Below are 13,238 nucleotides of genomic sequence, written 5' to 3' on the forward strand. Positions count from 1 at the left end.
TCACCAAGTCTGCCCAGAAAGCTCAAAAGGCTAAATGAATATTATCAATACCTGCCACCCCAGTCTTAATCAGTGGTGGAGGAACAGTCTCAGAACCTTGTCAATTGGCCATTTAAGTATAATAGTAAAAGACTGGTTAATGATAACAATGCATGTAAAACCTTCAGAAGGAAAGGAGAATGTTTTGTGGACCATTTGTGCTTTATTTTTTTGCGTGTATGGCAGTTTTAAGTTATTAGTTTTTAAAATCAGTACCTTTTTTAAAGATTTTATTTATTTATTCATGAGAGACACAGAGAGAGAGGCAGAGACACAGGCAGAGGGAGAAGCAGGCTCCACGCAGGGAGACCAACGTGGCACTCGATCCCAAGACTCCAGGACCACGCCCTGGGCCAAAGGCAGGCACCAAACCACTGAGCCATCCAGGGATCCCCTAAAATCAGTACTTTTTAATGGAAACAACTTGACCAAAAATCTGTCACACAATTTTGAGACCCATCAAAACAAAAGTTTAATGAGAAAAAAAAAAAAAAAAAAAAGATGCCAGTTTTGCTTTCAAGTGTGACCTGTAGTGCATCCATGAAAGGAGGGGAGTGCTTCTACCTCATTAACAAAGTTTTTCCAAAAAAAAAAAAAAAGAAAAAAGAAAAAAGAAAAGAAAGAAAGAAAGAAAGAAAGAAAGAAAGAAAGAAAGAAAGAAAGAAAGAAAGAAAGAAAAAGAAAAAGAAAGAAAGAGAGATGAGAAAGAGTGGAACATAGGTTAGCTGTGACTCTTGCAGGTTTCTGTGTATGCCGAATAGCCATTGAGAGGTGTTTTCATTCTCTTAGGGAAGACATTTAGAATCTTGTCCTTGGGACCTACACTTGAGCAGTTTCAAAAGGAATGTTCTGAGAACTATATTACAGTTTTGAAGAATGTCTCTGAACACCGTAATTCAAATCAAGCCAAAGAAAGTGGTATTTTGACATTAACAGTTTGTAACTTCCCATGCTCGTCTTGTCCTTGCATCCCAGCCTGTGTAGCAACATGTGTGCTCTTCAGAGGGGGGCACATATTTCTCCCAAGCCTGTCAGCACAGGAAGGAAGGTCAAGGTAAATGGAGGATATTCCAAAACAAACTACTTTGACTGTAAATTCTTAGAATTGAAGCTCAATTCTACCTTAAATCATTAGATTCTTCTTGGAGTGCAAGAAAGCTAATACCACATTTTTTTTATATAATCAAACCAGAAAAATTTTGAAGAGAGAATAGTCCCCATCTTGGGTGATTCAAGTTCTTTTAGGTTAAAAAACTTTACAGTGTTTGATCTTGATAATTTTATTCAGTGATTGAATGAAAGGATAACATTGAGTGACCCAAAATACACTTAATTTGAATTTCTTGGTTAAATATATTAAATGGCTAAAAACAAAAAACTTGGAAAAAGAATAGCTCCCTACTTAGGAGGTCTCTCTGTCCAATAAATGACTCCTTCAAGAAAGGACATGGCCCAACCCTTACAAAAGCTCTGGTCTAGTCCTCATCAGATATTCAGGTAGGGCAACTGTGTGGCCTTTATCTGTCCTATCTTCTCTTTTCTCTTCCTGGAATTAATTAGAACCACCTCCCTCCTCTAAGGTCACTTGAGCCCATTTGCCTAAAATCCTAGGTTTCTGTCAGTTTAGGGCAGTAGCTCCCAAACTTTTTGGTCTCAAGACTCCATTACACTCCATTAAAAGTACTGATGACCCCCACCCAAACCTTTTATTTGTTGATTTATCAATATTTATTATTTTAGAAATTAAAACAAGTTAAAATATATACTTGTTATTTTAAAAGTAATAAACCCATCATACATCAACATAAATAACTTTTTTTGAAAAAAGTACATTTTATTTATTTTTAGTGAGAAGAGCAGCATTGTTGCAATTTTTGAAAGTCTCTTCAATATCTGGCTTTATAGAAGATAGCCAGCTACTCCTATCTGCCTCTGCATTCAATCTGTTGCAATATGTTGCTTTGATTAAAACATATGAAGAAAATCTGGCCTCATGTAGATATGTAGTTGGAAAAGAAGAGGAAGAATTTAATAGCCTTTTCAAATAATTGTGGATATTCTTCAGTTTCATTTTTTCCAGTGTCTTTGGACATAGATGCTGCAGAGCTGGATTGAAAGAGTGAGTCTGCTTGTCTCTTGTTTTCAAACCACTGATCCATCCTTAACAATAATAGGAAATCTAAAGAAACTTTTCAGATACAATTTCTAAAATTTGAAGTTTCTGAAAAAAATTAAAGTTATTGCAAAAATAACAATAAAGTATACTCATTTCTTGCTGAGTTTCCAAAGAGGTGCAAGGAAAACTGGGATTTCAAAACAATGTATTGGACAATAATGAGATATAAGGAAAGAGCAAGTAAGCATAGTCCAAGTATTGCAAATAAGCTGGGTTAATGTCTGAAAAGACACATATTTGTCCCCTCAACCTACCACCTTAGAAAGTTCTAGAAAACATAAAACAAGCCCTACATTGAGTATAGAGTTTACTTAAAAAAAAGGCAGAGCTATTTTAGACAAGTCTGTGGTGCAGTATTTGCTTCAGAGTTCCCTGCTGATTGGCTAAGGCCTCACTGCACTACAGTTTCCTCTCTATTCCATCCTTTCGTCCTCTTCCCTTCACAGATGTGGATCCCTAAGAATATCTTGTACCCCAAATCCTGCCTCAGTATATGCTTCTGGGAAATCTAACGGGTGACATTCTCTCATCCAGAGCTGAATACCTGTATGTGTGTGTGTGTGTGTGTGTGTGTGTGTCTATGTATATAGGCTCATATACACATATAATATTTATTAATTACTTTCCTCCATTCAGTAGTACACCATCCACCAATTATCAGCAAATTGCGTTTTCAACATGTTGGCTTATTTATTGTAAATAGAGCTCTTATTTTCCTCTAATGAAAAATCTTTGTTATAAAAAAAAAAGATTTATAATGGCAAAGTTTTTTATTTTTCCCATTCATCCCAGTGTAATTTTTTCCCATTTTTAAGGTATTGACATCCTCAGTGCACATCATTTGTTAGAACAGTAGGGCAAGACATAAACAGATGGAATCAAATAACTTACAGATAATTATGGACATTAGCCACCAGTTGCGTATGACACAACTATGAACGTTGGCACCAGGCTCTCCAAACCTGACCAGGAGGTGGGATGTTGCTTGCCTAAAACAGGACCCACAGGACAGATACTCGGCTTCAGATCCCAGCATCATTGTTTTGGTCTTAGTCATATTAATCATAAACATTATAATTCTTGGTAAGAATGGAAAATATCCCATTTGGAACTTCAAGAATATGATATGTGAAATGTTGAAAGCCACTTTCTCAATAGACACACTCTGTCCTTCCATGTTGTGTGCAGAGGACCTGGTTGGATTTCACTGGATCTGTTTGCAGGGAACTCAGACAAGGTCAAGTTTTTTTTGAAAGACCCTCCGTTAAATCGGGAGTTGGATGAGAGGGTCCCTAAGCTCCCTTCTTCTAACATCCCAGGTCCCAGGGTCTGTGCTATGTTGCCACATTGATTATTTTGGGTCCTGAGAGTAGATCAAAATGGTGATACTGTGTTTAATTTTAGGTAAGGCTTTTTATATAAAACAGCAAATGTAACACCCCTAAGATTCATCCTGAGAAACAAGCATATGTTTCATGGAGCCTTAGGTTGGGGGACAGCCGTGGGCTTGACTGTAAGGCAGGCAGAGGCCATGGCCAATGCTCTCCCTACCTCTCCTGTCCTTGCCCTGGCCTGGTTACTCAAGCCTTCCCTTCCTCAGCCTGCCCTCTCACCTCAGCTCCCGGGCATCACTTCCACAGACCACTGCTCCACTGACTTCCCAGGGCCACGAAATACAATCCAGATCCCATATACTGACACATAAGGACCTCTGTGGTCTGACCACTGACCACCTTCCCACCTACCTCACCCCCTCTGGCTACTCTCCCCACCATGCACGTGGGATTCTGGCCACTGTGAGATTCTCACAACCCCGAACATCCACTCACCCCCTCAGCCCTGCGTCTGTGCCCACTTTTCTTTGTCTTTACCCTGCCTATCCCTCTGTCCACTCAGCCCCATCTGCCTGGCAAAGCATTGCTCAGCCCCAGGCCCCATTACCCCCTCTCTTGTTCTCTCTGACACCTCCCACTCACTCTGGGTTCCCTTTGCATTTGGCTTATTCCTCCGTCATAACAGATTCTTGCATTAGAGGCCATTGATTTTTCATTCCAGGCACTTCAGCCAGCTGTGAATGCCTGAAGAGCAAGAAGAGTATCTAGTTCACTTTTGTGTCACCAGCCCCACCTCAGTGCCTGACACATGATGGGCCTCAGTACGTGTTGCCTGTAGAAAGTTGAATGAATGGCTTCCCCCCACCACCCCCCATGCATGCACATCCACCCATCTGAAAGGACTTGGTTTTGTCCTATTTTGTTTACTTATTTTGATATAGTCCCTCGGCTAAAGCATCCCCAATGAATGGGAGAAGTCTTAAGAGTGATTTCCAGACAAATCAGATGCCAACTGCAATGCTCAGCATCTGTAAGCAAGTGGTACAACTTCACTGAATTCAGGAATAGAGCCCCTACTAACAGATGATACTCTGCCTTTCCTTTCTAAGTCATTAGCAATTTCAGGAGAGTGAGAAGAGATATAAGGGAAGAGGGTCTCTCAATGCCCTCAAGTCATGGCGTGTGGGGAAGGGGCAGTCTAAATGTTAGTACCCCCTCCCCAAATTCCTATGTTGAAATCTAATGGGCAAAGGTGATGGTATTCAGAGGAGAGGCCTTTAGAAAGTGCTCAAGTCATGAGTGTAGACTAGCGCCTTATAAAAGAGGTTCCAGAGAGCCTCCTAGCATCTTCCGCCACGTGGGGGTACAACAAAAAGTCTGCGGCCCAGAAGAGGGCCCTCAACCAGCCACGCTGGCACTCTGCTTCCAGCCTCAGACTTCCAGCCTCAGACAGTGAGCAATAATGTCTGCTGTTTGTAAGTCACCCAGTCTGTGGTATGTTGTTAGAGCAGCCTGAAGGGACCAAGACAGGGAGCCACCTGTTCATAGACCTGGCTAAGTATGACTCCCAGAGAGTAAAAAAGGGATGACTTCAGCTCTTCTCCCAGCTTAAACGTGTTCAAGGGTATCCATACAGGACACTGAAGGGTGTAAGGAAACCCTGGGAACATGGAGTCGAGTGCTGGTATAAGCTGAAGTTGGTAGAGTTTCACAGGTATGATTGATGTCTGACTGTTGTCCAAGGAGGCTGCTGGGAGGGCCCAAGGGAGACCTTCACTGGGGCTGGGAAACAGAAGAAGTGCAGGAAAATGTGTCTGAGAAGCTCATCCAGCACAAATATATTTGCTGCCAGACTATGAAATTGTTAAATTCATATTGCAAGTGCCTGTTATTGAAAACATCATGGTGAAATTGCCTGCCGAAGCAGAAAAAGGAGCTTTGTGCAGCTCTTGAGGAAGACTATGTGCTCATATGTGAGTCCCTGCCACCCCCCTCTCCTCAGCACTTAGCATCTGTGTTTCCAAGGTCCTGTGCACTATGCTCTGGCCCCAGGGTTTCAACTAGGATGATGCGAGCTCCTTGACAACAAGGTCTTTACTATCACCTCCATCTCTTGTGCTGGGCCCATAGTCACTGCTCATTAGATGAGCAGCTAGTTAGATGGGAAGACTGAAGCTGAATTGCCACCATGTGGTAGCACGTAGAGTCCAGCAGAGCTGCCCTTCATTGCTCTGCACCAGGTATACGTTCTCTCTTTTTCTCCCTAACACAACCCTCTGTGGTGAGTGCTCTTATTATCCCAGTTTACAGATGTGCACACTGAGACTTGAGCAAATTCCAGTCTGAGGTCACAAAGGTAGAAATTGGTGAAGCTGAAACAAACTCTTGAATCTGCACTTCTGGTATTGCCTAAGGAATACTCTAAAAAGGACTCTAAACTAAAAAGGACTATTGCCTAAGGAATACTCTAAAAAGGACTCTAAACTAAAAAGGACTCTAAACTAAAGTCAAACACAACTATCTGAAGGCTCTGGTGAGTGAACAGAGGCAGGCAGATTGTGGTGAGGATGCTATGCTCGCAGGAGGGGAGCTGTGTGGAATGAGGGTCCATTTCCACAGCTTCTAGACAAGAGCCAGGCCCATGGAGTGGTGGGGATGCTGGTAGAAGAACTGTCTTTCTGGGGACCTGGCTGAGTGCTGTGGAAGCACAAATACTGGAGGAGGATCCCCAGATTCTGTCTGCCTACATCTCTACTGACTTCTGAATCACATGTGTGTGGAGCAAAGTCACAGCAGCCCTCTGAGGGCAGAAAATCTCAACTGAAATTGGAAGTGCTGGCCAAGAAACAGTTGGATGCAGTTTGAGTCCAACAAAGATACGTGCCCACTTTAAAAGAGAAAAAGAAGAAAGGAAGGAAGAGTTTTTTTTAAATAAAGGAAAAGAAAAGAAATAAGACTCCTCAGAATAACATGACATAATTTATAATCCAGAATCTCCATACTTTGCCCTTCATACTGTCCAATGTTGGTCTAAAAGTACCCAACACACAAAGAACCAGGAATATGGAACACATTCTCAAGAGAAAAGAGTATTAACAGGAAAAAAAAACAACCCCTGAGCTGAACGGGATGTGGAATTAGCAGACAAGAACTTTACACTATCCTCAATTAAGTTAAAAAAAAAATGCCCACAATGAATCGAGACAGGAAATTTCAACAGGTAAAAAGAAACAAAAAATATATACTCCTGTATATATTAGACTTAGAAAATCTACTAAATAAGTTTAACAGCAGAATGGAGACAGAAGGAAAAGTAAGAGAACCTGAAGATAGATTAATAGAAATTATCCAATAGGAAACAGATTTTTTTTAAGATTAACAACATCAATGGAGCCTCAGAGATCTCTCAGATAATATCAGCCTAAAAATATGTGTCGATGAAATTCCAAAAGGAGAGGAGTGAGAAAATAGGGCAGAAAAGAAAATAGTTGAAGAAATAATGACTGGAAATATCCCAAATTTGATGAAAACATAAATTTATAGCTTCAAAGTGTTCAGACAACCCCAAGCAGGCTATGCTAAAGCTTATTATGGTCAAACTATCAGAAGCCAAATATAAAGGACAAATCTCGCAGAGGTAGCAAGAAAAGAACAACATTTTACATATGGGGAACAACACTTCAATAACGAACGTACTTCTCGTTATAAACTATGAAGGCCAGGAGAGAGGAGAACAAGATTTTCAAAGTGTTAAAAGGAAATCTGTCAGCCCAAAACTTTATAGCAGGCAAAAATACCCTTCATGAATGAAGGCAACATAAGGACATTTTCCAATGAAAGGAAACTAAGAGTTTTTGACACCAGCACAAAGAAATGCTAAAGGCAGTTTTTTTTTTTTTTTTTTTTTTTTTTTTCAGACAGAAGGAAATGATATCAGAATGAAACTCAAATCACCAGAAAGGAATGAAGCAGAAAGAGTAGCTAGCCGGCCTGAGAGCCTGCTTCCTCTCGAGACCCAAACTGGCCTCGGAAGCCAGAGACAAGACTGCCAGCTTTCCAAATGGCCAACGTCTATGTGTTAAAACCAAATGCCACTTATGATAGAATTAAAATTAAAAAAAAAAAAAAATCAGGTACCTAGGAATAGATCTAACCAAAACTGCTCAAGGAAAACTGAAAACAACTGAACACTGTTAGGGAGAAGAAAAGAAAGGAGCAGACGAGGCCATAGGAGTGAGTTTGGAGAACATCTTCAGCAGAGACTGCATGGGCTCTGTGTCCCAGGGTCGGGTCGGGGATGGAGTAGAAAACGTTGGCCCCTCTGGCCAGTCTCCAGCTCTCAAGTTTATGTACACGTCCAGTCACCCAGAGACAGTCTGACTGCTCTCTAGCTGCATTCATATTCTACATTTCTAGCTGGTTAGGCCACCCCTGGAACAATTAACCATAACCATAACCACAGTCATGAGTTATTGCACACAGTAGCTACCAGGGCCGGTTGCTTTTACCAAATGAGTTGGTGGGAGGCAGTTTCCACAAAGTGAGGGAGAAGGCATCTCATTCAGTGTCTAGTACAGCTAGAGGAGGAAGAGGAGATCCTGCTTGACTTTTTTTGCAGGAAAATGCTGTGGGTCATAAAACACGGTCTCTGGGTTAAAGGTCTTTCTAGTAGGTGCTATCATCATCAGTGCCTGGCTATTTGCACAGCTCTTCCATTTTGTGCTGATCTAACAGTCTGGTGCAGCGAGCAAGGCAAGGGGGTTGTATTCCTGCATTTCTGAGCATTTCTGAGATGCTGGCTAATGTGCCCAAGGTGACCCAGCTATAGGTGGCAGCACCCTATCAGAGTGAGGGTGGGGGTGCTCCCCAGGGCCTGGCATGCAGCTTCACTCACTCCTGCAGCATGCCGGAATCTGAGAGGTTTGTACGACCCCAAACCTCTGTGTGGGGTGTGGCCGCTCAGCTGGGGCCAGTCTAAACTATTTTAACAGTGGACAGTGGACAGTGCTGTGCACCTGGGGGGCAGAGATCAAGCACCTAGATGCAGTCATCTGAGGCCCGAGGCAGTCCTGGCCCCCTCATCCCAATTCCGTGGCACCTGCTCTCTCAGCCCCCCCACTGCAGCTGGCTGGATCCTAACGGCAAGCTCTCTTCACCAGGCCAATTTCCAAGTCCAAGTTCTTGCAAGTAGTTCTGGAGATGGCGACATTTGGATGGAACATTGGAACTTGGCTGGTGTCTTAGGAAGGACAACTACAGTATTTGGCCTTGCTGAGGCAGGGCAACCTGGTGACGTGGAGCCCAGTTCAGGATCAAGTGTGACAGGTCTCAAGGCAATTTGAACTTCTTAAAGCTCAGACCAAGTGGCCAACTCTTTGTAGGTTTTGTGTTTTTTTCACCTGCTACAGCTTCCAAATATATGACTTAGGATGTTGAAAACACTTGTTATCCCTGTGTTAATATGATGAAAGCAGTAATAAGAAAGTGTGGTCAGTTAGAGACTGTGTGAACAGGGCTGGCCTTCCTGCCCTCCTGACCCCAGATTAGGCGGGCTGCTCTGAGGCCATGTCAGCTTCGTCTCTGGGAGAATTCTGTGACCCTTCCAGCAGTTCTGATGCCCTGGCTCAGAGCCTGTAGCCTGTTGCTTCCCAGGGGTGGTCCGAGGCCAGGGAGCAGCGCCAAACTGTCCTGGCAGGGCTATCTGTGGAGCTGGGGTAGGGCTGACTCCAGATCCCTCTGGGCCTGGCCCTGTGCTAAGCCCCCATGTGGAACAGGGCCAGCCCCATGGATGGGAAAACTCAGAGTTCTGATTGAGGGTGGGGAGGTTAATCAATGCTCTTTCTCCTCAAACACCTGCAGGGAACTGCAACCTGTCTTGACCAGCATTTCACTATAACCAGTTGTTCCCTCCCAGGATAGTGAGGATTTAATTGAACAAATTATGAAATTCCCCTCGTGGAATCAGACATAAAGGAGGATCTTTAATAAGAGAGTCAGTTATGGATGCTATGCGGTTATGCCCAGTTCTCCAAGAGGGCAAGGAGGACAATGAGAACTAATGTTCTTTTAGCTCCTTTTCAGACTTTTGAGGTCTGAGTCTGGCTATTGCCACGTTTTCTGTGCATTCTATATTATAGGGCCAATCTTGTTCCCTCTCCCATAGCCCATTCCCATGGGAATCTGCCTTCCTCCCATTTCAGGTATAACTATCTACCAGTGTGGGCCTCTGAACTGAGGTTCTCTCTCCTGAGCTGTGGCCTGGTAAAAAATGTGACCCAGGCCACTAAGATTTCAGGATGTAATTACGGGAAACTGAGAGGCTACTGACATTTGGAAATGAGAGCCAAAGCAGAAGGTTATGATGCAGAAAGGGGCGATAAGCATGTGCTTACCATGATAGTCACATGTGGGCTGTAGACCTGAAAGAGCCAAGGGAGCAGACACTAGGGCAACAGCAATAGCTAGAGGCCCCAGTTCCTGGGAAGATGGGGAGTATGGCCTTAGCTCAGGGTGGATTTCCCATCTCAGGTCTCAGCTCCCATGAGAGCCAGTTGGGTCAAGGCTTCTGTTCTAGTGGTCACCATCCCTTCCACATAGATCCTTGCACTAAACCCCCTTTACTGAGTTACCTTGAGGAGGAGGGGGTCTGTTTCTGAAACCCATCTGCTCATCAAGGGAAAGAGTTTAGGTCATTTACATTTAATGTAATTATTGATAGAGTCAGGTTTATATCTACTATCTTGCTACCTGTTTTCTATTTGTCCCACCTGTTGCTCTTTTATTCTTTTTTGTCTTCTTTTTCATTAATTATGCATTTTTTAGTATTCCATTGTATCTCCACTATTGACTTGCTAACTGTATCACTTTATTTTTTTAGCAGTTTCTCTAGAGCAAGTATGTCACAACCTATCCTCTAATCAGATTAGGGTACTTCACATATAAAATCAGAACCTCCCAACCTCCCATACTTCTATTTTCCCTCTGTACTTTGTACTATTGTTGTCATATGTTTTACTGCTACATGTGTTACTAACACCACAATACATTCTTTTGCTTTAAGTCATTATTTTTTTGCAAAAATTTTAAATGAGGGGAAAAAAGGTCTTTTATTTTTACCCATGTATTTACCATTTGTTGGTCTCTCCAGTCCTTTGTGTTGATCCAAGTTTCCATCTGGCACCATTTTCCTACTGCCTGAAGAACTGTAATATTTTTTAACTTCAGGCCTACTGGCAACAAATGCCCTCATCTTCTCATCTGTCTGAAAAAGTCATCATTTCACCTTCATTTTTGAATTATATTCTTGCTAGATTTGAAATTCTGGGTTGACATTTTTTTTCTTTCAACACTTTAAGATGCATTCCACTGTCTCTTGGAGTACATAGTTTCTAATAATAAGTCTGTGATTAATTTTCTCTGTTTCTATGTACAAAATGTGTCTTTTTTCTCTGGGTGCTTTAAAGATGTTCTCTTTGTCACTTTTTCAGAAACTCAATCATATTGTGTAACACATTTGGATTTGTACATTTATAGCTCTCATCAAATTTGGAGGAAAAAATATGGCCATAATTTCTTCAAACAATTTTTTGTTTCCTTCTCTCTTCTATCTTTCTGGAATTCCAATTTCATGGACACAAAAAGGCTTGATATTATTCCACAGGTCACTGAGGCTATGCTATACACTTAAAATGTATGCATTTTCTTACATGTAAATTTAAACTAAATATAATTGACTTAAGTAAATGAGCTAATACATACAAGCTCCCCAGCACCATTTGTGACACACAATGTGTTTAATACATATTATTTCTCACTTCTCCAGTCCCACCTCTTTAATCCCCTTCTGTACTGCTGCCCCTTCACACACTCTCAGCCTCTAACACTTTTCACATTTTTCCTCCCTCTCCAAATTCCTCCTATCCTTCAAGATGTGGCTTAAATCCCTCCACCCAGAATGCTTCCCCCATTACTCTAGGTCACAGTTCAGAACTCTTAAAGCACTCACCTCAAGTGCTTCCCCAGAAACATAGTGAAGCATGGTTGTGTATTGAAATGTGCCACTCACAACTTACAGATGAATCTGTGTCTTGCCTGGCTGTTAGTTTTGAATTCCTCAGGGCTGATTACTTTTCACCCCCTATTCCTTATCACTGCCTGCCCCAACACTACCAGGAGGAATTTCCTATTGTTCGCCATTACCTGGGATGGAGTCTCCCCTGGCCAGTGCACACTTAGGGGTGAGAGACTGGTCTAGAGAGATGATGTGGCAGTTTAAGGAAAATCGACTTTCTAGTCCAGTCATTCTGCTGTGAATCTCAGCCCTGCCTGCTGCCTACCTATGTGACTCTGGCTAAGTTACTGAGCCAGACCAACCTGCATTTTCCTCACCAGTTTTGTGGTTGTGTATGTTGGAATGAGACAAGAGAAAACTGTGTCAAGTGCCTGGCTATTATCTACCATCACTAAGAGCTGGGTAGACAGATGCAGGACCAGGCCCCCTGCCTGGCCAAGGGTACATGAAGCTGGTACTCATTTGGAGAGCACCTAGACCTGTGCATTTTTTGCCAGTCATGAACTCATTTCCCCAGAGATGAGATGAGAGAAACAGGCCATGTCTAAGGGCTCTGCATACCTCACAAAAGTTTACTGTGTTTCTTCAGTTCCATCCACACATCTGGTTATACTTACTGATCTAAAAATGTATCCATCCTGCTTGCCATGTTCACATTTCAGAACATGGTACAGCCCTAGGGGGAAAAAATCTCATAAATACCATGCATTAAAAAAAATTAATGCCATGCATTTATTTACTCCCAAAAGATGAAGGTCTAAGACAAGAAGCATAGCCCTATGCAAACAGCAGGCACCCAGATAGCTCTGCACACCAGGGGATGACCCACTAGGGTCCCCAGGCCTTAAGCCTAGAGGTCCTATGCAAGGAAAACCCCTCCAAAGCATGGAAGGGGACTTCCTAGTCAGGGAATTCAAGAAATAAAGCACCTTTTGACTGTCTGGTAAAGGTTCACTTCGAAAGATGGGGGAAATGGCAAGGAGACACCAAGAGTCAGGACACCTGGTTCTGCTTTTAGACATTCTAAGTGACCAAGAGTATGCCACCAGTATGTTCAGGCCTCTCTTACTCATCTGTACTGATGACTTACATCCCCATTGCAGCTGTGATTCTGTGAATGTCTCTGAAATGTGTAAGGCAGGGATATTTATCTGTATTTGTATTTGCCTATATTCTCAATGCCTACAACAGTACCCGGCATGTAGTAGGTACTCCACAAATGTTTTTTTAATACACGAATATTATTAGAACTAGATATGAGCTTTGCCCTTGACTAATGTCATCAAGCAAATGACCTCATCTCTGAGGCTCTAGTTTCCTCATTTGTAGAATAGCTAATGAGGCCTCCATGTGATGCTCAAATGGGATGATTATAAAGTCCATAAAAAGTGCCTACTACAGAGGGAGTGTTCAATAAACAGTAGCTAGCGATCAGTTACTGCAGCATCTATCACAGTTCATCTTGTTTTGGAATGGCAGAAATGGCTGTAGAAATTTCCTCTTTTATTTCTTTTTCCCAGCCATCCTACTCCCAGTATAATGGTGCAGAGCCTGGAGTTTCTCACTCAACGGACAGTCTCTGAGGATCAGAAACAAAAGAACTGGCTTGTATTGCAGT

The sequence above is a fragment of the Canis lupus genome, chromosome 10 (genome assembly GCF_003254725.2).
Source record: "Canis lupus dingo isolate Sandy chromosome 10, ASM325472v2, whole genome shotgun sequence".
Lineage (NCBI taxonomy): Eukaryota > Metazoa > Chordata > Mammalia > Carnivora > Canidae > Canis > Canis lupus.